General features: G+C 41.7%; 1 long non-coding RNA gene across 1 annotated transcript in view; it reads right to left on the bottom strand.

Moving 5' to 3' along the window:
• Window positions 1–4,156: 4,156 nt before the first annotated feature.
• The window catches only part of LOC118357266, a 32,413-nt gene continuing 11,649 nt past the window's right edge, over window positions 4,157–24,920 (bottom strand). Inside the window, exons 2-4 of the long non-coding RNA XR_004820251.1 lie at window positions 18,133–18,370; window positions 7,672–7,751; window positions 4,157–6,180 (exon numbers count right to left, since the gene is read on the bottom strand). This is a non-coding gene — a long non-coding RNA (uncharacterized LOC118357266). The remainder of the gene's footprint in view (window positions 6,181–7,671; window positions 7,752–18,132; window positions 18,371–24,920) is intronic.

Raw genomic sequence — 24,920 nt, 5'->3', positions numbered from 1 at the left:
CTAACCTCTTAGTATGAGAAGTCCTTCTACAGCCAGCTGGCCAGCAAACCTTACTGAGTTCCCATTATATCCCAGGCTTTATAGTATGTCAGGATATTTTTAAAAAATTAATAGAATCTCAAGAAACTCATCCTCCAGTGAGGAACACAAGCACATAGACATATACACACAGCATGAAGTCATCATTCCTCCTGGGGGCTATTTATCCAGGCTATGACTGAACATCCCCATGACAGGGGACTCCATTTATGACAGGGTTTAGTCCATCATCAGGTGTTTGTAACTCCTAAAATGTCCTTTCTAATTTTGAGTCCATGTGTCCTCCCTTCTACCTCCACCCATTGGATTTTGAGTTTGAGCCCAAGTCAGTCTGAGATCAGACTCCATTCTTACCAGCTGTGTGAACTTGAACAAAATTTTCAACCTCTCTGAGCCTCAGTTTTCCCAGCTATAAAGTGAGGATGATACCCATCTGGATGTGCTATATCACATGACATGGTGTGTTTTGCCATATGTCATTGTTTTAAATAGTTATCAGTACAGATATCATCTTCTCTGTCTTGTCTAAGCTAAGCATTCATTTGACTTTATTCCCTTAGTTCTCCCTTCCCCCTCCAGCTTCTGTCACCAGCCTTCCTCTCCCACCAAAGATGCCAATGGCCTCTTGGCTCTCTAATCCAGTGGACTCTTCTCAGCTTCTCTTTGGAAATTTGGACATCGTTCGGCTCCTTCTCTTTCATCAAAGAGTCTGCTCACATGGCTTCAATATCACCATGTTCTGGAGAGTCTCTTTTTTTTTTTTTTTATGGAAGACTCTTCTTAGTATCTGCCATGTCCTCTCTTCCTCAGCCTTTCCTTCATCACCTGTGGCTGCCCCCCTGGTGCTTCCCTCAGCCCTCAGTCTTTCTTGTAAAAATGCAGTGAAGACTTATCAAATACTCTGTGTCAGACACTACTCTGAGCACATGTATACATTTCATTCCCAGGTAAGGCCACATGTACTTGACTTTTAGTTTGCAGATGAGGAAACTGAGGCTCAGAATAGTTAAGAAATGTGCCCAAGTCAGGTCAATCTGAGAAAGCATGCTAACATAGACGGACTGGCTGTCTCATGACTAGTCTGTCTCTGAGTGATTCTGTCCCTGCTGAAGGTTCTCTCTGCCAATCTGTTGGCATCGATCATGTGGACGTCTCCAGGAAAGATCCTTCTTTTAGGCTCTAGACCCAAACGTTAACTCTTCACAGGGTCTCTCCAGCTGATGGCCTGCAGCTACCTCAAAATGACTGTGAACTAATTTTCTTTCCCTACAAGCCCATTCCATCCTGTCTTCTCTCATCTCACCCAAGTCAGACACTGGGAAGTCATCTGCCTCTTGCAGTGAACTAGGTGCTGGCGCTACCTCTTGAATGCTCCTCACCTCTGCCCTCTACTCTATCCCCCGTGCCATTGCCTCACTTCCTGCTGCCTTCATTCCTTCTCTAGATTTCTGCAAATCTCCTAACTCCTCTCCCTGTCTCCAGTTGGACCTCCTCCAATTTGTTGTCCTGTCCGATGTTCTAAAATTCCATACTCCTGGCTTAGGACCCTTCCCTGGCTAATCATTACCTTAGAGATAACATCCACATTCCTCAGCATGAAATCCCAGCCAATTTATCCTCTGTTCTGCTGCCTCCCCAGTCTCGTCCTCCACCATCCCTTGCTTCACCTTCTGTTCTGGACTAACCAGATGGCTTGAAGTATGAGGAGAACTGTGAAAACTATGCAGAGTAGCAGTGCTCACCAGGGGCTACACAAATGTTTCTTGTAATCTTTACAACTACCTGGGATGAAGAAATTATTGATGCCTCACGAGTGAAGCAACTAGAGTTCAAGAAGGCTGTCACTTGCCCAGAATTTTCAAAATTAAGTCTGTCTATGTTCTTCACCACCATGCTCTAGTGAACTGGCTGACTGCTCAGTGTGGACCACCTTCTATATTCACCTCCACCCCCACTCTAGGTTGGCTGATTCCTTTAGGTCTTAATTCAAGGGTCAGCTTTCTGGAAACCCATGGTTGGCCTCTGGCCTCCACGCTGACTCATTATTCCTTTACGTATCATGCTTCTTTCAGATAAAGATTCCATCATTTATAGGATCCATCCTTGGCTTAATATTATCTCTTCAAGAAGACAAAAATCCTACCATGGTAAATGTATACATCTTCAATCACGTCTCACACAGTATACACCATATACATACACACAAGATAACTCCCATACAAACAACTAGGTTCATCTCTATTAGCCTGGCTACATTGGTCCAATTTCCAAATCTACTAGGCTAAGCCTCTTGAGGGCTTGTTTTCTCATTTTGATACCCCAATGATTGATACACAGTAGGAGTTCAGTGAATGAAACCTGAGTAGATAAATAATACGCGGCAAGAAAAATAGCTAGCATTTTCTGAACACATATAACACCAAGCATTGAGCTAGGTATTTGGCATGGATTATCTCCTTTTATTTGCTCACAATAAAAATTATGATATAAGGAGTTTTCTCATCTACATTTTATGTATGTGGAAACAAAAATCAGAAAAGTTAAGCAAGTCACTTGACGTCCACAGCTAGAAATGATAAAAGATAGAGATTATAAACCAGATTGGCTGATGTCAGAGTTTGAGTTCTGAACCCTGCCTTTCCAAAGACAAAAGACTATTACTGCCCCTTGGAAATGATGTTCATTCCGTTTCTTACTTCTCTCACCTTCTTGTCCCTCCTACCTGGGGCCGAACCCACCAAGATCTTGCTCATTCTTCATTCTTATATCAGTACCTCTCTTTCAAAAACTACACAAAATCTTTTTTTTTAAGATTTTTTATTTATTTATTTGAGAGAGAATGAGAGAGATAGAGAGCACGAGAGGGAAGAGGGTCAGAGGGAGAAGCAGACTCCCCGCCGAGCAGGGAGCCCGATGCGGGACTCGATCCCGGGACTCCAGGATCATGACCTGAGCTGAAGGCAGTCGCTTAACCAACTGAGCCACCCAGGCGCCCAAAAACTACAGAAAATCTTAAGAGCAATGCAAACATAGCTTGGGCAGTATGGAAAACAATACGACTAGTGCCTCCTTTTACCTGGATGCCATGATTTTGACCTATCTTAACAGCTGAGATACACTGTCCATTTAGGGTAACATGTGATTCACCTTCACATCTAGGTTTTTCTCACAAAAATTAAGTTAGGCTGCATTAGTCTTACATTTTTTTCAGTTGAAGTCTCTATTACTGAAGATATATATCTTTGATTCAATATTATCTTTGCAAGAAACCAAACAAACAGAAAAGTCATCATGGCAAATGTACACTTCAATCCATACCTCATGCCATATATAAAAATAAATTCAAAATGGATCATAGACCTAAATGTAAAATTCTAACACTTCTAGAAAAAAACATAGCAGAAAATCATTGTCACCTTGGATTAGAAACATATTTCTTACCTATGACACCAAAAATACAACACATGAAAGAAAAAATTGATAAAATGGACTTCACCAAAATGAAAAACTCTTCTTAAAAGGTACTGTTAAGAAAATAAAGAGAAGCCACAAATTGGGGGTCAATATTTGCAAAACACATAAGGAACTTACTCAGAATATGTAAAAAAATATTCTAATTTAATAAAAAGAAAACAAATAATCCAATAAAAAGATTTGAGACACATTTCACCAAAGAAGATGATTTATGGACAAATTAGCATCTGATAAGATGCTCAGCATCATTTGTCACTAAAGAAATACAAATTTAAACCACCATGAGATACTAATATGCTTACATTTGAATTTGTAAAATATGCTGGCAATATCAAAATGCAGAATTCTCATGCATTGCTGCTGGAGTGCAAACCAGTACAGCAACTTAAGAAAACAGATGGGCAGTTTCCTAAAACATTAAACATATACGATATGGCTAACTATTTACCCAGGAGAAATGAAAACGTGTTCACACGAAAACTTGTACTTGAATGTTCATAATGGCTTTATTCATAATAGCCAAAACCTGAAAACAGCCTAAATGTTCATTAAATGTTGAATGGGTGAACATTGTACAAGATGTCCATGCTGTGGAATACAACTCAACAATAAAAAAGGAGCAGTCTATTAATACGTACAACAACATGGGTTTATTTCAAATGCATCTCCAAAAGAATCCAGACTCAGAAATTCTAAATAAAATATAATTAAGTATTTACATTTTACATTTATATGGCATTCTGGCAAAGACAAAACTATATGGATACAAAACAAGTTGCTGGGGGGAGGTGTGACTACAAAGGTTTGACTACAGGGGAAGCTTTTGGGGATAAAACTGTTCTGTACATTGATTTTGGTATCAGTTATATGACTATGTATATTTGTTAAAACTCCTGGAACTGTATAATAAGAAGGAAACACTTTAGTGTACATAATTATACCTCAAAGAAAATTTATTCCACCAATGGTGGAGAAAACCAGATGGCAATTAGTTGGACCTTCATCTGCATACAGACAGGTAGGTTTTCTACTTACAACTCCCTTTACTATTACAGCTAGTTGCCTTTGACATAGATTTTAGGGGGCATCTAAAGTTCAAAAACAATAAAAGATAGAGAAAAGTCTCTTAGAACCTAGGAAATAATACAGTAGTAATTTTGTGCTTATACAATGTACACTTTATTTTTTTTAAGATTTTATTTATTTACTTGAGAGAGAGCTAGAGAGAGAGAGCAGAGAGGGAGAGGGAGAAGCAGACTCCTTACTGAGCAAGGAGCCCAGCTGGGGTTCGATCCCAGGACTCCAAGATCATGACCTGAGTGGAAGGCAGACACTTAACTGACTGAGCCACTCAGGTTCCCCTATAATGTACACTTTATATTTAATCTGGTAAAGGTCCAGTCTATGAAGATCTTTTCTGACCCAGAGACTATGTTAGCCACCCGTTCCCAATCAGTATCCCTGAAGGTGGTGGGGCGGGGGGGGAGTGGAGGGGGTAAACATCCCTTCTGTTTCTTCATCCAATCAGAACATGAAAATATTAGACAGGGCAGCACCCATGGCAAGAGAGCAGACGTCTCCCTATGTCCTTCTATGTGGGAATCTTTCAGCCAACATTCCTCTTCAGGAATATCCTAAATGCTGGAGAATAAAGGCAGAACCTGGGCTTCCATTTCCCAAAGCTTAGTGCCAGATATTCGGCCTCGCTCTGTGTCTAAGACCCCAGTTTGGGATACATTTAGGAGGAAATAGGAAATATTTAGGAGTAAAAAGCCATGATGTGTGCACCTACCTTACTCTCAAAAGGTTCAGGAAATAAATATTACTTTTTGAAATGATCATTATTATTGTCAAAATTATTTCCAAATAGAAAGTTTCCTAAAATGTAGTCCTCAAAGCATGTCATTTTAAATATACATTTAACACTGTAAGCATCATTTAATTACAGGAGATGGGGAGAAGGAAGAATGAAAAATGTGGTTTTCCAAGCCCTGCAAAAACCCTCTATAGACTGGGTCCTTATGAAAATGTCAGTTCCAAATATCACTTGACAGATGTTTTTCCCAGGCTTTTTATTGGGAAGGATGTCAGGCACACCTTCTTCTCCAGACAGTCTTCCGTGATGTGGGAGGCCCCTGCAGACATCCACCTGCCAGTCATTTCCAACACAACACTCTCCTTTTTCCCCCCAAAGAAGGACTGAATATTTACTGCATTCATGTTAACATTTCACCTTTTCCACTGTTTGGCTTGGCTTAGACCTTTTTGGACACAGTCAGTGATCCTGCTGCTCAATGATTTAGGCAGTCCCATGACCTCCTTCTTCTCCTTCCCAGTCATTTTACTGCACACTACAACTTGGAGTGGGGGGAGGTGCACACATAACAATAAAGAAGAAGAAACTAACCCCAGTTCCTTGCTTTCATCATAGGTGTGTAGTCCTGATAGATGTGCTGATGAGACAGGAAGAAGAATCTAGTGGCTCAGATGAAGTTTGAGGATATGGATAAAATTCTTGTAGCAATCACCAAATCTCAGAGGATTAACACACTAAATGCTTAGTTATCACACTTACAAAGGTTGATATGGGTTGGGTCGTCCTTCTTGACTTTTGTGTCACTGTCATCTTCAAAAAAAAAAAAAAAGATGCATCCTGCACAGTTGTCACTGAATGGGAAGAAAGAGTGGGTGGAATATGGGTATGTATGCATAGGTCCAGAAGTGGTTTACAACACTTCAGTCCACATCATACCATCGACAATCAATTTCAGACATTGACACTCCTCCACTAAGATATGGGGCTGTATTTCCTCCCCGTGAAACTGGGTGGACCTTTATAACTACTTCTACCAGTGGAAAATGGTGGAAGTGACATGCAGGACTTCCAAGGCTGGGTTGTAAAGGACAATATGGCTTTGGCTTGGCTCACTCTCTGTCTCTGAATGTTAATGCTTGGACTCCAGCCACCATGTTGTGAGGAAGCCCAAGCCACATGGAGAAGATACATGTGTATAGTCCAGCTGACAGCCCCAAATAATTCCCCAGCCAACAGCCAGGAGCAACTGCCAGGCCTATAAGTGAGTGAGCCTTCAGCTTTCTAGGGCAGGCCTTAGGCATAATAGAGTAGAAATAAGCCATCCTACTGTAACTGGGTGAATTCATGACCCACAAAAATGATAAATAATAAATCTTTGTTATTGCTTCAAGCCACTAAGTTTGGGGGTAACCTGTGCAGCAATACAGTGAACATCATGCTAGTCTCTGCCATGATTCTCCAGCTTCTCTGCATGCAGTTGTTTGTCAGGATGCTCAGACCACCAGCTGGGAGAAAAAAATCACCCCAACCACTATTACTACTGCCATTCTCAACAGTTATTGTACGAGTCAGGGTCTTGGCAAGAAGCGCAGGTGCCACACTGAAAAGAGGAAATCATGGAGAGTTTTTAAAGGTGGATAGGGTAGGGTTAAGCAAACTTATTAGTGACACACCTGGGACTGACAACAATGGGAGGTCACTACCATTCTAGGCCTCAAAGGGCAAGGTGGGGAGTGGTGACTGGAGTCCAGCAGGAGCTCTAAGTACAGGGTGCGAGGACTAGCTGAAAGGAATTATGATCTCTACAATGCAACCACTGTCAGACTGAAGCCCAGCAAAGACAGCTGGTGGAATAAATACCCAAACTCTCTTCTCTGATTTTCTACTCATACTTCCTATTGGCCGAATGCAACAGGAAAGCAAAATGCAAGGGATCCTGGCTGATGCAGTCCATAGAGATCAGTCTCCCTGGGGGCAGAGTGGGAGGACAAGGGTGAAGAATAGACCTGGAGAGGGAATACAAATATCCTTCACAGTCGCCATCATCAACACCATCTTCATCATCATCTTTATACTATTCAAATGTGTATACTACTTCTGGGTTTACAGAATGATTCCTCATGCTTTCTCTTGTATCACCTTCAGAAGGTCACTTTTGCAGTATCACCTGAATCTAAGAGAGGGCTTGATACATAACTAGTACTGAGTTTAATCCCATACTTACTCTATTCAAGGCTCCAGGCTAGAAACATGGGTTCAGAGAATAAAATTCCAAGATAAATATGTTAAATATCATAAGAAGGATACAAAGTGTCAGGAAGGCTTGATCTAAAAAGACTCACGGATGTGGTGGTGTTCAAGGTTGACCTTCGGCGATGGGCAGATCTCAACAAGTGCCCTTGGAAAGAAGAGTTTTCACGTCCTAGGAACCACATGAAGAAAAAGTTAAGGTGGAGAAATAGAAAGTGTGCTCTGGCAACAGGAAATATTTCCATTTTGCCAGAGCATAGAATTTATAGAGATTAAGATGTAAGTTATGAAGTTGAAGCGTTGAGTGGCTATATTGTGGTAAGTCCAGAAAACCGAGACACATTGGTACCAGCATATTAGGCACAGGGGATTCACTGATGGCTTTTGAGGAGAGAAAGAAAGTATTCTAACAGCTTCTCAGGAATACCAAGTTTACAGCAGTGGGTGGGAAAATGAAGCAAGCACACACATGACGCGGAGAGATTACTTATGAGGCTACTGCCCTAGTTTCAGTAATGAGAATCTTGCCTGAGGGGATGGCAGCAGAAGCAGAAAAAGAAGGTGTGGCATCAGGTTGACAATGTGAAAACCAAGATTAGATAATGGCTCTTCCTACAGCCAGTCCCACCTGGGCTCAAGGATGCCATTTGCTCAATATTCACAAGTATTTACTGAGTGACTACTTTGTGCCAAGCACTGCTCTGGACTTTATGAACACAGCAGAAAGCAAGATGGATAAACCAGTCTCACTATCTACATGGATTCAAGAAGAGATGGTAGTACCACCGACAAAAGCAAGTGTCCAGATATGTTTTATAAAAACATGTAATGTTTTATAAAAAATGTTGGCATATTGAAAGTTTTCTCTTTTCTTTCTTTCTTTCTTTTCTTTCTTTCTTTCTTTCTTTCTTTCTTTCTTTCTTTCTTTCTTTCTTTCTTTCTTTCTTTCTTTCTTTCTCTCTTTCTTTCTTTCTCTTTCTTTCTTTCTTTCTTTCTTTCTTTCTTTCTTTCCTTCTTTCTTTCTTTCTCTTTCTTTCTTTCTTTCTTTCTTTCTTTCTTTCTTTCTTTCTTTCTTTCTTTCTTTCTTTCTTTCATTCTACATAAAGTAAGTTTAAAAATTATCTTTCAGGGGCACCAGGGTGACTCGGCAATTAAGCAGACTTCTCTTGGTTTCTGCTCAGGCCGTGATCTTGGGGTCATGAGATCAAGCCTCCAGTCTGGCTCTGCACCAATCATGGAGTTTGCTGGAGATTTTGTCTCTACCTCTCCCTCTGCCCCTCTCCCTGTTCACTCGCTCGTGCACTCTCTCAAAATAAATAAATAAATCTTAAAAAAAAAGAAAAGAAATTACCTTTCAGAGCGCATTTAGAAAGGGGGAAGGCAGCTTAAGTGAGATGTGTTGGAGAAGTGAGGGGTAGAGAGCTTAGACTTGGGTGTTTATATGCAAAGATCCACACATCTTCCCAGCACCCACCTGGTCAGTCCTCCCAATGGGCCTCTGCACTCACCCCAAGTTGCCTAGGCCAGTGAGGGATGTCATCTAGACAGTTCCAGTGTATGCAAACCAAAATTGTATCCCATTTAGTGATATTTTTTAAACAGAGAAATACAAGTACATAGCACACAAAAAGATTCTGAACATCACTAATTACCAGGGAAAGGCAAATCAAAACCATAATGAGATATCACCTTACAACTGTCAGATAGGCCATTATCAAAAAGACAAAAAATGACAAGTGTTGGCAAGGATGTAGAGAAAAGGGGACCCTCATGCACTGCTGGTGGGAATGTACATTGGTGCAGCAGCTATGGAAGCCAATCTGGATGTTCCTCAAAAAATTGAAAATAGCATGACCATACTATCTAGCAATTCCACTTCTGAGTATTTATCCAAAGAAAACAAAAATGCCAATCCAAAGAGATATATACATGCCTATGTTCACTGTAGCATTATTTACAAAAGCCAAGATATGGAAGCAACTAAAGTGTCCATCAACAGACAAATGGATAAAGGAGATGTGGTGGGTATACCATGGAATATTACTCAGCCATACAAAAGAGGGTTTTAAGCTAAGTGAAATTAGTCAGACAGGGAAAGAAAAATACCATATGATTTCACTTTTATATGGAATCTGAAAACAAAACAAACAGACCAAACAAGCAGAAACAGACTCGTAGATAAAGGGAACAAACAGGTGGTTACCAAAAGGGAGAAGGGGGAGGGGCAGGTGAAGTAGGCTAAGGGCATTAATAGGTACAAACTTCTAGTTATAAAAGGAAAAGAAAGGAAAGAAATACAAGTACATGATCTTACAAGTATACTTATTAGGGAAAAAATGGCAGACCATTTAAAAGTGGGCATCTCCCAGAAAATCTGCTAACATGTGCAAGTATGTAGGCATATTTATATCTGTGCCTGTGAGGAGGGGGTTGGGTTTAGGATTGGGTGAGGGGAAGAAGGTCATGAATGATTCATTTACTCAACCATCTTTATTGAACACTTTCTGTTCTCCACACTGTGCTGAGGACTGATGGCCATGAGATGAGTGAGACAGCCTCAACTCTAAAATGTTTGTATTTTCTTCCAAGAAAGGGAAAAATACTTATAGATGAAATTAACAAGTTAGTTCTTATAGGTTCTAAGGCCCATATCCTAAAGTGCTCAATTTTATTCAGGAAGGTGGGCATCCAAGTTGGGTTTATCTTCATATTTAAATGGATAAGAGAGGTTGAACACTGGTTTAAGGCTGAAAGCATTAGAGGACTGGCCATCTTAGAGTGGTCTTTCCATTACATGCCACGTTAAGGTCAGGTAAGCCAAGCTAACAATTTCAGACTATGGACACCTCATCTACGGCTTCCAGCAGGCTAAGTCTTGAAACATAGGTGGCACTCACACTTCAGAACTTCAGGTTCAGAACTGGGGAAGATGTTGTTTCTGAGGAGGTTAGTGTAGAGTCTGGTAATTGAACTAGCAATTGAGATCAGATAGAGGATATTGAAGAAATAGAATTTCATCTTGTAAGAGACAGGAACTCCATGATGGCCTTGGTGAGTGCAAGAAGAGAGAGGTTTGGGGATACTTTCCAGATGCCAGGCCACAGAGTGAAAGATGCTGGGAAACCAAGAAAGGAGGAAAAACAGAGGGGCCTGGACATGAGTCTTGGAGGTAAGTATGGAAGAGGAGATGAACGGGGGAGATGAGACATTACAAAGAAGAGCTGACAGTAGATATGGTGCCTGAAGAAACATGGAAGGGAAAGATGAGAGGAGGCATTCATTTTGTGGAAATGCTGGGTATGAGGGAATGATGTCTAGGGATATCAGAAAAAATGTCTGACAAGCATCTGAAGAGGTGAGACTAAAGAACTCAGGAAGGAGGTGAGACCAGAGGCTGGGTGGAGGGTTCTCTCCACAAAAGTGATGGGGAGCAGGTGTATCTTCTTAAATGGAAGAGTGAAGAGAAAGAAAAAGCAGAGAGCTGAACCCTGGAGCCCCAGAGGAGCTTCTGTGAATGAATAGCAGGATGATGAGCAGTTAGTTAAGAGGAAAATCAGTAGCTGCATCATCATGGAAAGCAAGGAAAAGAGTTTCAAGAAGGAAACGTGGATTACCACTGCCATGCTCACAGAGAGATGCCCGTTGGGTTTATGATTCCATAGTTGAAATGTGGTGTGTGTTCTGGTAGCAAACTAAACAGTGGGGAGTTGAAAAGGACATAAGGAGTAAGCTAGTCGCAGCATCATCTACAGATGACTTCTTCCACTAGGTCAGCAGTCACCACTAGGAGGGGCCTTGACAAGAGTCTAGGAGAAGATAATGTGGCTTCAGTGGACAGGAAGATGGCCACCCAGACTCCAGTCTATCTCTAATATGAAACTGCTGAGAGATTTTGGGGGCAAATAGTTTAACAAATGTGAGCCCTAATTTTTTTTTCACTTTTTATCTTGGAAATTTTCAAACACATTAGAGACAATAGTATATAACATCACTCCACTCCCAGAATTACCAACCCATGGTCAATCCTGATTTACCTTTACTCCACTCACAGTGTACCCCAGCTGTTCCATTTGAAAGTTAATTCTACATATTAAGTCACTCTTTCCTTAAATAATTTTTTGAAAGTTACTTTAAAAGATACAGACTTTAAAAAGTATAGTCACATTCCATTGCTACATCTAAAAAGTTGACAATAATTCCTGAATAGTTCATACATGTTTAGATTTCTCTAATTATCTAATACTATTACAGGGACCGGGGAAGATAAAGGAGGGAATTCTTCTATTGAAATCAAGATCCAAATAAAGTCCACACGTGGCAACTGGCTAACATAGGTTTTCTGTATCTTTGAATCTCTAAGTTCTCCCTGTCTCTTTTTCTTAATGATTATTTGTTGAAGAAACAAGGTATTATGTCTAATATATCCTGTTTCCCACCACCTGGATTTTACGGATAACACCCAAATGATGCTATTCAGTATCTTCAGTTCTCTATATTTCTGGGAGTTAGATCCAGAGATTTTATGTGGTTCATATTTTATTTTTGTCAAAAAATGTGTGTTTTCTATTGTATCATATCGGTAGGTACAAATGTTTTGTGACCTCCCTTTTTGTGATGTCCAGATTGATGTGTGGGTCCAGAGCCATCTACCCCCTCCATCTATGGTGAATTCCCAATACCTTTCACTATGTTAGAGGGGAAATAGGAGTTCTTACTTTCTTACAGAAAATCTAATCTCTTTTGAACAGCAAAAAATTCAAGGTTCTATACAAAGTTGGTCCAATACATATAAAAATCAATATTTCTTAAATTAAAAAATAGGTATGCCCATATCCATGACAAACTATAGTTGATTTTTTTTAAGATGAAAGCAATGTTCAGAATGTGGTCTGTCACTGACATTGAAATAATAGGTATAGAATGCCTCTTAAAAAGTCCAATGATAACTGGATGTAAGCTGCATGTTCAAACTTTCCCCCTTTGTGGGTCTGGGCACAAACTTCTAGAAACCAACTATTGGTAACAACACAGGTGGTGCAGGAAGCTGATTTTCCTTGTCATAAATGGCCTATATGAAGGTGTTGGCAGGGAGAATGGAAAAGCAGTGATAAATGTGACATTACGAAAGAAGAATTAACAGGATTTGGTAAATAATTAAAGAAAGGGAGAGTTGAGATGTTGCCAATACCTTGACCAACTGACTCTCAAGTAACAAAGGAATGTGATTTGGAAATTTCACAAGAGCCTGAAAACTGTCCTGCTGGTTTAAGCCAATGGACATCCCAACTGGTATTGCTCTAACTTCACAGATTAACTGGTGTGCTCAGATAACCCCAGAAATTTCCCTAAGCCATCAGAATCCACCCTCTCATCTCTAGATATTTCTTAGAAAACTGCTAATAAATAACAACTAGACCCATTCCTCAGAGATATCCTAAAATGCTGAGTCATGTGCATTTTAAAGAAATAAAATATTAACCTATTTATCTGGAAAATACTCAAATGCTTCAGTCCCTATGTGATAAATTGGTTAAGCAAATACACAGGGTTTGGGGGAGCAGGCAACTCTCCTGTGCATATAAAGAATTCTGTAGAATAAGTCAGAATTATGCTTTCTGCTATGTGATCAATGTTATTAATGATCCAGTGCATTGCAAAGCCTGGGGGGCCAGAAGCTTGAGCCCTGACAAGAATCAGGAGACACACCAGGAGCCCACACCTGGGTCCTGGAGGTGAGGAAGAAAGAAAGAGGAGAACAGACAGTGAATCCTAGAAAAAAGTTCTGAGAGACACCACTCAAGCCTGGAACTAGCCCCCAAAATGCTTATTAGAAGCAGTACATTATAATAAATATCAGCAGTTTAGTTTAGACTTCCATGGAGAATTCCCCCAGCCTGTCACTCAACCTATTTGTCAGTGGACATTCCCAGACCCAAAAAAGCCTGTCTGCCAGCCCACTCATACCCATGCTGGTGCAAAATTACCTTTGATGTGGGGCAAGGGTCTCACCCTTCCCAGCTACCTCACTAAGAAGTGATCCAACACAGACACTGGCATTTGACAAGGAATAGTCCACACAAGCATGCAGAATTAGGTGTCCATTGGGATGGCTGTGTAGGCCTGCTGGTACTGGGAAAGAAACTACTACAGACAACCAGGGCCTCTCAGGGGCCTGCTTGCTAAGAGGGGGACATGGGCTCCATCCACAGGGTCCCATGGAAGGAGTCAGTGTTTCTTGGGAACAGAGACTGCTTTAAAGGTGATGAGAAGAACTTTGTCATCTTTTTTTCTGTTTAAGAGGAGATCAGTGGAGGACTTTGGGGCCAGAATCACATGGCAGAGTATGGTTCTTGGAAGAAAGCAAGCTTTGTGGGGCCAGAGGTGGCGTTTGCCGTGCAAGAGACAGGAAGGAAGAAAGTGGGGAATGCGTGCTGAGTTGAATGTGATCTCAGCACCTTCCCCGGGCAGTACTCGAGCCTCACTTGAGACGAATTCTTAAGATAATCATAAAAAAACCATAGCAACCTTGTTGATGTTGGGATTTGCACTGGGATTCCAAATCGAGAGGTAGGGCAGGAGAAACAGGTTTGGATTTCTTTCACAGAGCAGGCAAAAGAATGTGAGTACTTCTCAGTGAAGGTTGAGAGTGGACTGCTGACAGCCAGTTGGCCTTGCCCACACCCAATTATGCCCCATGTTTCCATAATAAGAAATGAGTCCAAAATGCATCACCAGCATTGTTTATGTCCAGGGAATTTTGTGAAGCCAACTTTTTTTTTTTTTTTTAACAATGGTCTGTGAAATTGTTTGTTTTATCCTCTGACAGAGAGTGAGAGACTGAGGACAAAAGAGATGGGTTGGCATTTACAAGCCTTCACCCATGTTACCTCCCAGGAACTGAGGGTGAAATGCAACCACCCCAGTCAATTCTGCATCAGTGTATCAGTGCAAAAAAGAGTAAGATGCTTCCAAGAGTGTGTGGCAAGTGAGCTCCGAGGCATCAAGTCTCCAGATGTATGGTTAGAAGGATAAAGTGAAGGGGATAGTGAAATGGTTCTCCCACATTGCTCCTCCAACATGGACTGACTGGCCAGCCCCAGTGAGCACGGGGAGATAAGTGGAGGACAACTTTTTCAGCTGGAAGCGGGAGGTGTGTGCATTTGGCTTCCTGGGAACGGGACCTCAGGAAGCAGGGGTGAGGGGACAGGAGAAGAGGGGGCAGGGAGGAGGAGAAGCACCATGGGGCTGCTCACTGCCATCCCCATGAAGGACTTATCAGAACTGTCCCCAGAGGAGCAGCACCTACCTCTGTCCCCTGAAGCTTGCAACTGCCATGAGCAGTGACTTTGCTACATAGGCCAGGCAGGGTCGTGCCTCCCAAGGGCAGAAATCAACATTCTGTGTCAATGCCAAATGCATCACAGCCCTTAGGGACTGCTCTCCACAGAGCAGGCATCAAAGATGAGGTGAAGAGTCTGTGAATCAGGGCCCAAAAGAAACTCAATATGTCTCCAAACCTGAGAGGCTCCCAAAGACATCGCCCAACAAATTGTTTTCCTTACATTATTCTGGAAGGCACTCTGACATGCCGTGTTGGTCCTGCACACTTCCCTCCTCCCCTCCCACCAGCGCACTCTGCTCTTTGCAGCTTCTCCTCTAGCAGAAGGGAGAAAGAGCCTGCAGGCTGCGTGCCCAGTGTGTGGGCCTCAGCCTTGTGGCTTCTGAATCACCTCCTGGTCCCTGGGAGTGAGGAGTCTCCTCTCCCCTCTCCCTCTGAGCTCCCAACATCAGGATGCCAAAGAGTCAGTCTGTTTGGGACACAGAAAATACAGACCCCGTTACTTTCAGAATCCCCATCTTTGCAGCTGTGACGTGCACCAATGCATTTTCAGTCCCTTTACTCTGACCCAGAGGGATGAAGATGATCAGAGGCCCCTTCTCTCTTAAACATATTTGGAGGAAGGGACTCTGAGCCATTGATTTTCCTCAGGCAACACACCTGAAGTGGAGTCTTTGCAAAGCAGGGCTGACCGTCCACAGAACCACCACAGAGGAAGGGGTAGTGGAGAAAGGGTCAGTGGCTCCTTCTCAAGAGGACACGTCCCTCGTGGGGCTGAGGCCGAAGCAAGGGATGCAGGCTCTGGGATCAGAGTGGACTGGCCCTACCCTTACTGCCCAAGTGACCTTAGGAGCATGATTTATTCACCACGTACAAGAGCTGCTGCCATGTAGATGGTGGCCAGGGTCAAGGTAAATGCTCAGCTGTTCCCCCCAAAATTTGAGTATCCAGTTTTCCCCTCAACTTCTGCCCTTGACTAAGTTCCATAAGGTGGGTGACCTTGAAAATTACTGCTAGGAGCATTTCAGAACACTTTAGATTTAGCACATTTTTTTCTAAATTGTTTTGGGCCTTTTCAATGGAATAAGTATTAAAAAAACACACCTCTATACAAATTCTTCCCCAGAAGATACATCATTAACATGATCTGGAACAGATCACAATTTAGGGTGTCCTCACTTTCCTACTCCATTGCCAACAGTAAAGTCCCGAGAGCTTGGGATATGTTGTTTCTAGCCTTCACTGGTTTTTCCTTCCAGGAGCTGTGACAGAGTAAACTGCTATTTTGTTTTGTTTTGTTTCTGATACACAAGACCTCCCAGGCCCTGGAATGTGGGTGGCTGGCATTTTAATTAATGTTAATGCCTAGGCTGACCACCTTCCTCCCCTAATGATTTTTAGTAAGGGAAATAAGCTAGCAAACCAGAGAAAAGACATGTATGAGTGTGTGGGTTCCTCCTGGAAAAGGTACCCTTCTGGGTAGGCAGGCCAGCTTTCTTACCAGACCTGCCTCTATCCTCACCACCCCCAGTCAATTTGGAAAATTTCAGTTCAAATACAAATCGGTTGTGGGGCTGGTGGGGGGTGATATTCCTCCTTTTAATAAATAAAATAAATACTTCTGCATATTCTGAATCCATATGGAGTCTCCATTTCCCCATTACCAGGATCATTTTCATTCTGAGATCAATAGTACCAGAATGTGTTAAGCCATAATTTCACAACAACAAAAAAGATACATGGCAAATGCCTTCAAATTCCTAGAATCTGGTCCTGGAATCAACCTGATATTTAAATCAGAATGGATAACCCTCTGTTGGGTCAAAGTATAGTCACAGTTTTGCCAGAGATACTGTGTTCCTTTTATCTTTTCTAGTAAATTTCTATTTTTCTCCCCAACCTTCATGGTTAAGCATTTTATCCAGTTTAAACGATGGGGATTTAAATTGCTATTTTAGTGTAAGAGGCTTGATTAAAACCTGTGTCCTCATCAAATTATTGGACAGTGGTTCTTGGGCTCTGTTTACATTAGTGTCAACCTTAATTTAAATTCTGCATAACTATATTTGCTTCGCTAAATGCATTCACCAGGAACACACCACAAATTACTTTGCATTATGAGCAGAGTCTCTTTGTCTATTGCAAAGTGTTTTGAAATTAGCACCATAAGTAACTAGCTGTAAGTGTCACTCGATCTCCTTAATGCCTCATTAATCAAACCCCGTGGCAGCTGGTGTGATGTCCAAGCCTGTCTCATATAAGATCAGTATCACTTGCTCCTTGCTTCTGACCACAGTCTTTTAAACTTGATTCATTGTTTGTGCCTTTGCCCTCCACTGTGGCTGGCATTCCTTCTCCCTCAGAGGCCTCCCAGCCCGTGCAGCTTTGTGCTGCATACCAGTAGCATGTGCATTCTTTGCAGAAATTGGCAATAAAAAACCATTTCCCCTCTTGTGGAAATCCATGATCTCAAAGGAGAAGTCATTTCCACAATGGTTCAATGTGATTTTCAGATCACTCTTAAAATGCCATGTGAGAAAAATTTTCCCTGGACAAGTTTCTCTTTATGTCAAGAGTTAGGGAGGAGAAAAGAAATGCATTTACTCAAGCAGACTAGGATTCCTTCACCTGGCCTCAGTTTTTATAAAGGTGGTATACATTTAATCTAGCACCTAATCAGGAAAGAAGGTATGTTTGTCCTTTATTATGTGGTAATATTTCTGTACTAAATACAAAATATTAAAATCTGTGCTTGCAAAAGAAATGCATAACATCTTGTACTTAATAGTTTTATTACAATCCTTATAGGGGGAAAAAAAGGCTATTCCACCCATACATGTTTACACAAAAGCATAGCAAAAATGACATATTTTAAGGAATCTTTTTTCATGGTTCCATCACACATTTGCCCCCACCCCCCATATTCTCTCCCTTCTTCCCTGCAAGGCAGAACACACACACACACACACGCACACACATACACACTTTTTTAAACAAATTTAATATTCACTGGCATTAAAACTACTTAGCAGCTCTACTGGACAATGGCCACAGGACATTTTGCAGGATGTCTTGAGCCTGGTGTGGGCACATGGAGTGGGCGTTTCCCAGCGGGGGGGGGGTCCCCTGTCCCCTCCATGGGGATGGTGCGTGGCTGTCCCCCCAACCCCCCCCCCCCCCCCCCCCCCCCCCCCGCCACACGCGCAGAGCTCACCAAGGAGTGGCGGAGACCCCCGACAGGTGCTCTCATCTCCTGCAGCGGCGGCACGTGAGGTCGACTCTCCGCAGAGCACTGTCTCAATGGGAGGCCTTTGGCTTCGTGGCCTTTCCTTCTGACCACCCAGCAGGAAAAATATACAGAAGGTTTTTTTTTTTTCCTGTGAGTTTTGTCAGTGTGAAAAAAAAACAAAACAGCATTGAAACTTTGTACTTCCCGCAGGTGGGCTTCTGGCCTGTGAACAATTAATACAATCATAGTAAGCCATGAATTTTCTTCCGTGTTCAAGTTTTTTGCCTTTTCACCTTATAAAACCATTCAGGCTAAATAAACCTTATTACAATAGAATTAAGCATTGTGGCCTGACTCCCAAAACCAACACTGGTGGCAAAACCCACTGAGTTGGAACACACACCCACACACGACAGTGCAAACTCATGTTAGATTTTGACTTTTAAATGAATTTAATGTAAACCGTACTTTGTGCTTATTTTTGTATTATTACCATGTCTACTGTCTCTTATGGCATTTAAAATAGGCTCTGACTTTAAAAGAGCAAATGTGAAAGAACATTTGATTATATTTTAGGTGACATTTACTCTGATTAGAGGTGTAATTTATGGCAATTACAAAAGTACATCTTATGTTCATCTCCAGATCATCCTATTTTTAACTCTGATTCCAGGAACCTCTACCCATTACTATTCTGAACAAAATAAATAAGTTTGGAAAGGAGGAGTTCAAAATGATTTTCAGAAGTGACAGATCATCATTGAATGCAGTTTTTAAATTGCCAATTCAAAACTTTCCCCTGTTTCCAGCAACCAGAGAAGCCTGATTATTTAAACCAAAAATTCTGCCGCAAAACCCCCCACTTCTCTTCACTGTACACACACCTCCTTTTGCTCCTTTCCCCAAAAAACAACATTTTGGTCTAGCAACCAGTACAAATCACTGAGCCCTTCCATTTACATGCCCCACAAAGATTGTATCTGATCACTGCCCGGATTTAAGAAAGAAAGGAAAAAAAATCACGAATCACATACAAGCCATGTTACAGTCCTAGTCCCCCCTCCTCTCCCCCACTCCATTCTTCCATTCCCCCCCTTACCAACCCCTTGTAAAATAAAAGAGAGCCGAGCCTAACCCATTACAGTAAAGGCACCCCGAGGTTTAGGGGGATAAGTACAGCCCTCCTTAGCTGCAGCACTGCAGCTGTGCTCTCATCTGGCCAAAGGAGACAGGGGACAACAAAAGACCCCAAAGAAGGGACGGTGGATGCATGGGAAAACCACTACCCCAGCATTGTGGTGCCCTTCTGCTGAGCAAATAGTTCAAACTGTTCATTCCCATCTTCTATTCTCTCCCTGGTACATTGTTTGTGCCCTTGCATTTCATTCTGCAAGGAAGGTTGCTCTCTGGGCCTATAAGCAAACAGTCCAGAAAAGAGCTAGCCAGGCTCTTCTCTTCCCGGGAGAACTAGCATTTTTATTTCGGCTCCAAGCTGTCAAAGACCTGGAGAGTTTATGTCAGTGTCCTGAATTAATTGCTTTAAGCTGGAGCAAGCTCCACGGGCTACCAAATGTCCAGAAGATGTTTATTAATAACGTTTCCTCCAGGATTCTGGCTCCAAGCTGTCCCTTGGTGGTGGCTTTATTCGGCTACCACCCTCTCGCCCCCGGCCTCTTGGTACTCATTTGGGGGGGGCGGTGGGGGGGGGGCGGCAACTCGCCTTTTTCAGTCATCGTGACAAAATTTAGAATTGCCTGGGGTGGAAAAAATATCCACTTATGGAAAAGGACATGTATGATGAACATCTTTGTTCAGAGCCAGAAATGTCCCGGAGTTACGGAAACTGTGCATGAGCCTGAAGTAGGCTGGGGGAGAGAATCTGCAAGGATACTCCGTTTTGGAAGCTCATTTAGCCAATACAGTTAGCAAAGGGAGCAGAATAAATTGTTTCCCTCTGCTCCCCTTCCCTACCTCCTCCCCCAGAAGAAAATTCAGTGAGGCTGACAACATGATGCATTTTGAAGTTTTCCTGGTGTAAAAAAAAAAAAAAAAAAAAAGCCTCTTTAATAGAATGAAATAATAAACCAATTTATATACCGATATAAGACTAGGATTGTGAGTGCCATTGTGTAATTTTCCACTTGACTTTTCATTATCTACCTGAACAAAATCAATCTATATGTATGGGATCAACATACAATTCCAGAGATAAAAGCTGAAAATAAATGTGCTTTGCATATCCCTCTGATAAAAGACACAGTCTTTCCTACTGCCTTTTCTTCTCTAGCAGATGCATTTATAAAATAAATTGTGTGTTAAGGAAAAAAACAAGATGTACGTAGTGGTGTATCCTGAGTGTTGACTCCTTTGCTGGCAATATTGATCCCACAAATGAGCAGTGGTTAATAAGTACCCAGCAGACGGTATTAGGTCTTTTGCCCTAGTTTACCCAGAGTGCAGTCTGGGTCAATGTTTCTCCCAACCAAATCTCCCCACCTAAAAAAAAAAAAAAAAAAGGACTTCCCCTATTAACATGGATTTAAGGCTGAGGACTTCAAGGGCTTTCTGAAGACTCTCCACGGAGACAAAGCACACTAAAAAATCACATTATGTTAGAAACCCCCGTGCAGCAAATGGCCAGCTTGTGAAAGACACTCAGTCTTCCAAAGGAAAGGAGAGGTGCTCTGTGGGCCTTGGGTTTGACATTTTTTCACTTGAAACAGGTTGAACTCTGTCCCTTTGATGCCCTACCTCACCCCAATAATATTTTCCCCTCAATAATGGAAAATGGCACAACTGTCCCCACGCTGACCAGCGCCGAGACCCGTGAGTCCCTTCCTTTTGGAATGTGTCATCATCAGCACGGCATCTGTGTGCCGTGGTGGGCAGACGGCAGAGACATTGGTGTGTGTGCCCCTGGGCTGTTCGTGGGCCCCATCAGGGTCAGGGTTCCTTGGGGAGAGTGAGCCTACTTTGCCTACTCTGGGGGGCTCACCGGGCCTGTGTACATGCTGGCCCCACTCTGCTTTCTATGAGGCAGGTGCCACAACATTTTATCAGCCAGCAAAGAAAGGCCCACGAGGGACAGGTACTGGAGCACCTTTCACCCCAAGCAATCACTCTGAGTCTGTGGATTTTTTTCCCCTGTCATTGAAAAGTAATGACATTTTAAGATAAGTCCCTCACTTTTAGGCCAGGAATTTATAAAAATTGGCCACTCATCATTATTTACTCACAGTAAGCTTTAGTGACTTCATGGAAGGTTAAATGTCTACTTGGGCAACTTGATCATCACAACTTCAATTTGCACTGCAGGGCAAATCAACACTTTCATATTTTAACGTCTTTGTGTTGATGTATTCTGATGCTTTGTGGGTCTGGTGGTTTGGTCCAAGGCTGCAAGTCTCGATTTTCATGTGCCCCCTTCCCTTTATTCTGAGAGCTCCAGATGCATACACAAAACCCATCTAGACTTGGACCATCACCTCTCTATTAACAGTCTGCTTTTGTGACTCATTCCTCAGTTGCTATTCACTGAAAACTCAGAGGAAAGCATTCAGGAGCAATCTGAATCTGACAGCAAAGTTATGGCCTTTTGGGGATGCTCTTATGATGGTCAAAGTTCAGCTTGGGGAGAAGCTCATGTACTTTCCATCACGTGGGACTCTTAGAAAAGCAGCATGCTTCCTCCATCTCATCTTTTTGTTCTGGTAGCTGGGAATAAGCAAATTTAGAGAAAACATAAGAATGTGGTCAAGGAGAGTCAGGCAGTCTTTCGAATTTTGTTTTGAAAAGTGAACTACATCCTGATGGTATGTTTTGAAAAGTCTCTATATTCTCATTAGAAAATTGATGCCTTCCATGCCTGAATGTTTGGCCTCAGTGAAGATATATTTTGTACATGCTTTAATTACTCCATGATTCAAACACTTAATTGGCAACATAGAGAACCTGTGTAACACATGAGCTTCACCTATCCTATGGAAAATCCTTTCAGAGTTTTGTACCTCCTGAACTCCATGAGAGAACACACCAGAACCAAGTATTCCTACTTCCATAACCACACTTGCTCATGCTGGAAAATGCTATTGCTGAGTGACTTTATAACCACCTTCTTAGTCAGGGGCAAGTCTCCATGCAAAAGCAGAATCTTGACACGAAGTCAGACCACAATCCATGTTTATAAGATAAATATTTACTAAACAGAAGAAATGGAGTTGTTTTAAAAGGTATTTTTAGTAACTGTGTCAGAGTTGAGCTATCTTGATGTTATTTCCCGGGGGAAGAAGAATGGATAGTCAGAAGTCAAATAAACATATGTAAGTGCATACATTCAGATAAATAGAATAAGCAAGTTATCGACTTTTGTTCGCTCTGGTGTTTTAAAAACCATGTATCAACAGTTAAAAGTCTTTAAAGGAGGAGACAAAGGGTGTAAGCAAATTCAGGAATGAGGGTGAAAACACAGGTACATTGGTCTTCCTGGCTGGGGGTAAAAATGGAAAAAGACAAGCCCCCCAGGCTGTTGGCACACCACAGCTGTTAAAAGACTAACGGGGCCTGGAAAACTGAAGCAATTACATATGCATAAGGGCAGCCTGGCTTGATGATATATCTGCCTTGGTATCATAAGCTACCTTATTTTCCCCTCAATAATTGCCTCATTTTTCCCTTCCAGTGTGTGCACAGCATCTTGAAAAATAACCAAAGCGCACCGTGTTGTTAATCTCCATCAATGCCGAGAGACACAACCGCAAAGCCCCACTGTGTCCCTTCACTCCAGGTTTGAGGGAGAAAGAAGGAACCCATTTTACAGATGAGGGAATAAAATGTCATTCCTACCCCATAGGAAAGGCATTTAGTTTACCCTTCATAAAAGTCAAACTGGGAATGTTTTTCAAAGCAGTTGTTTTGCTTTTGGTTTTTGGCCAGCAGGGGGAGGTGAGGAAGGGAACTGGGTGAAATAAGGCCCTCAATCAGAATCTCTTGCACACCCCTCTAGAACCATCCATTCAAGCTCAGTGAAGATAAAATCCCTCCTCCCAGCTCTCTGAACCGTCAACACAGAAATCCATTCCGAAGAAGGAGTGATCTAGAAAGAGAGCCAGGAGAGGGCTTTGCTGTGCTCTAAAGATGCCATAAACTTTCCACAGTACTTAACAGTTTCCTTCAAGTGGTCCTAGATCAAGAACATTGTTTTTTAAGATCAAAAAAAAAAAAATCACTGTAATTTATTCACAGTGACAGTTTGGACGGTGAATCAAATTTTCATTTTGAACACATACTGTCACTGTACTGGATTATAATACTGTAGAATGCTAGATAGAATCTAGACATGCTGCGAGAGACCCATATAATTGCTTCTCTGTCTTCTCATCTAAACCTAAGTTGTTCAAAATATTTTTAAATGTGGAGAACTAAATAAAAATCAGTAAAATGAAATTAACATTTGACGCATCACAAGCCGCTTTTTGCACAGGAAACTTGCCAGGAGGTGGATCTCTGTTCATTCTGTATCTGTTGCAACTTTTCTTGATTTAAAAATGTTTCAAACTTTATTCCTTAAGGATGTCCTTATTTTTTTTAATATTTTATTTATTTATTTGAGAGAGAGAATGAGATAGAGAGAGTACATGAGAGGGGGGAGGGTCAGAGGAAGAAGCAGACTCCCTGCTCAGCAGGGAGCCCGATGCGGGACTCGATCCCGGGACTCCAGGATCATGACCTGAGCCCAAGGCAGTTGCTTATGTCCTTATTATTTAGCATTAGTAACTCATTTTTTCTGCCATGTTACTGTATACAAAGAAGACATAATACCAAGGAAAGAAACAAGTTTCTTTTGAAGAAATATGAAAGCAGTTGTTTTGTTACACAACGTAATAACAGCTTTATGACAAACTCCTTTAAAATAATATTCTTCCACAGATGGAGTGTCGGACTCTCTGTTTTGCACATGACTCCAGGCTGCAATGGCAACAATGGTGTCAAATAGGTTGATATAATGGGGGATCCATTAGAATCGAGTTAGGTGTTCAAATGTACTTTATTTTCTTTTCCACAAATTCTACAAAATAGAGACAAAGCCTCACAGAGAGAAGTTACTTAGTTCTCAATGAAGCCAGGCTGTATTTATTAAAAAGGAACTGTCTGTTCTCTACCCAAATGATGATTCCTTGTTGAAAGCATCACTTTAAAGTTCAAAAGAAGTATTTGCAGCCCGGCCCAGGGAATGTGTTTTACTTCCCAATTTACTCACCCTTTTAAAACGGTTAACATTGGCTGTGGACTTACTAGATAGATCAGGAAAAGCATCAAAGCATCTTTGCACACTGATTGTGAAATTATGAAGCCAAAGAACATTTTCTCTCTTTTTGCTTTCCTCTAGGAGTTAGGAAAAGAGTGAAAGGACAGTAGGAAATACACTGGAGTCTTTTGACTTTGAGGAAAGAGAAGCATCCATTTTCAAGGAATTTGAAGAGTGAGAATCCTGGTCCTGAAGTATTTCAATGCCGGCTTTCCTGGAAACTTAAGCCTGATTCAAATAGCAAATACTGAGGTGCAATTTCTTTACAGTTGTGAGTTTCTTTTTCCTATTGAATAAAAAAAATAATAATAATGAAATTAAGAAAGGCTGGGGGGGCGAAGGGGAGCAGATTATTAGATATTTTGTTTGACATCACACAAAGTAGTTTCCCATTAATGAAGACATACTAGATTTCACAAATTCAAATGTTACTGTCTTAGCTAAAAAGTCACGCCATGCCCAAAAAACA

The sequence above is a fragment of the Zalophus californianus genome, chromosome 8 (assembly GCF_009762305.2).
Source record: "Zalophus californianus isolate mZalCal1 chromosome 8, mZalCal1.pri.v2, whole genome shotgun sequence".
Classification (NCBI taxonomy): domain Eukaryota; kingdom Metazoa; phylum Chordata; class Mammalia; order Carnivora; family Otariidae; genus Zalophus; species Zalophus californianus.
This window is presented reverse-complemented; position numbering and strand designations above follow the sequence as displayed.